This window comes from Octopus bimaculoides, chromosome 2 (assembly GCF_046866305.1).
Source record: "Octopus bimaculoides isolate indiv1 chromosome 2, ASM4686630v1, whole genome shotgun sequence".
Classification (NCBI taxonomy): domain Eukaryota; kingdom Metazoa; phylum Mollusca; class Cephalopoda; order Octopoda; family Octopodidae; genus Octopus; species Octopus bimaculoides.
The window spans coordinates 141639663-141642162 of record NC_142929.1 but is presented as its reverse complement, the minus strand read 5'-3'; positions in this window follow the sequence as shown (position 1 = coordinate 141642162).

Genomic DNA, 2500 nt, shown 5'->3' with positions numbered 1-2500 from the left:
TTGAATAAATTTTTATTTTGTTTTATTTATATTTGTACACATGCTTTTAAATAGCGCCTAATTTATGCGAATTGTCACATACAAATTGTCACCCCTGAGCATAGGCTGGGGAAGCAAACCTCAAATATGTCTGCTTCACTCACGTGAGCTGCAACACTTGTATCTCTTCTCGGGTATGAGATATGTCTATCTACGAAGTAAAAAAAAAGTGCTCGCTTGTATTACGGAGGTACTATCGTTGATCATCGACTGTGTATTCAATACCTATATTATATCAATATACATTACCAAAAATTTGTTGTCACTTATCTCTCTACTGATCGGTCGAGTTACCAATCTCATCATTGATGTATAGATAAGACATGCGTATTTTGGAGTTTTATTTTTGTTTTATAATTCATTGAATATCTCAAATTTCAAAACCATCATCAAGAAGAGCACTCAGAGAGTGCAAACCTCCGCCAAGACAACACCAACGTCCTCTCGATGATTAGCCGGAGATGATCTTTAAAATGAGAATATCTGAAATAAACTCGACCGATTTCACAAACGAGAATACTAAAAATGAACCCGACCGATCTGAATAAATAAGTATATATATATAAACGGGAAAAATAATTCAGAATCCTTCTCCGGCACCCGATCGATCTCAGTATCTAATCAGTTCGTGCCAGTTACGAGGCCAAGCATCCTTGAAAGTTTCATTCGAATCCATCCCGAGGTTCTTGAGATATCTCGTTCAACCAAGCAAACAAACTCTACTGAAAAGCAATACATTCGCCTTCGATAAGGCAGAGGTAATGAATTGAATGATTAGAAGTATGAATTTATTCAAAGTATTTTTAATACTTAAATTAGTACTTAAATCAGACTATTCGATTTTTTACTCATTATCTCAGAATTATGTATATTACTAAAACTTATAACTGAAACTTTCGTCCAATCAGTAATACACACACATGCGCACGTGTTGGTGCAAATTGAGTATATGTATATATATATATATATATATATATATATATATATATATATATATATATATATAGTGAAATTGGAATATATTCATTAAGTTTCACTTCGGATTTCAAATGGAGAGAACCTCAGAGAATTTTGTACACGAGGTAACAACATACATCTAAACTAATGGAAAAATCAATAAATATAAATATTGCTTAGAATAATAAATTTCGCGACAATCAGTTAAAAATGTGTCTGTTTAAAGGTAACAACTTTTTGAAAAAAGAGGCTCCAATTTATAATCCTCCAGCAGGGACTTTTACTCGTGACTCCAATTACTCCCATACTTTTGGCATTTTACATAAATACTTAACTCACAAAATGAGACTATAATAGTGTCATCGTTTTCTGAGAACAAAATATACGCTTTGTGTAGTATCTTCAATTATTTTAAAACTAAGTTACATACAGCCACTGCAACTGCAATTAATCAGACAATTAACAATTTAATTCCTCTAAAACACAGCTAACACCTTTTAACATCCTAGTAGCATCCAATTATCAATGAGATGAAATATATTTAACGAACCAGCAATTAATGCCACTAGCAAGTATAATTTTCTTTCGCTTCTACTTTTTTTTCTTATCAATTTATACTGCCATGTGAAATGTGAAACCCTTATGATGTGTTCATTAAAAACTTTAAATTCAGCATGTCAAGCTATTAAATTTATTTCAAAGAATTTTTACTGTTTTAAATTATGAGCACCATCTACTTTCAGTTATTGTGTAGTAGCTGAATATATGGAGAAATGCATTCTGTCTGTTTTAAGTCTATCGAAAAACTCGTATTCAAGTAGGAAGAAATATACTTTGCGACTTAAGATTTAACCACAAAATATCTATTGCTCATTATAGAAGTTCAATCCTTACTTCTTTGCTAACGGAACATTCTTAGAAGAGTAAATTGATAAACTGATAAACTTTCGTGGTAATTAGATTATCTCCAACGATTGAACTAATTATTCGTTCAGAGCAATTATAAAAATAAAAGAAAATAAATAACTTTACAACCCATACAATCAGACTGCATTTAAATCCGGTCACTTATGCTAATGATTCGCAATTAGACAGGATTTTCGGGCTAAATTTGACAATTTTCATAAAAGAAGTAAACAAAATATTACATCCGGAAACAAAATTATTTTAACGATCAACTAGATTATGCTTTGCAGATACATTGCTCAAATTAGCCACCCAAGCTTCCATCACGTCCTCAAACAAGCTCCAGAATGTGTTGCATGTGTCTCTCCCTGCGTCCTTGCGAAGGTCTTTGAACACCTATTTGACCTTCACCAGGTCGGACATGTGGGTACAGTGGGGTTAGCATTTTTTTCAACCCTGCTCCACACATGAGAATGAAATCGGAGGAATTAGGGGGTGCGGAATAAGGTTTTGTGAAGTCATTGACATTTCCGATAACCACTTCTGACTCATTCCAGGGGAATGCCATGCAGCTGAATCCTGCTCCACACACGTGGTC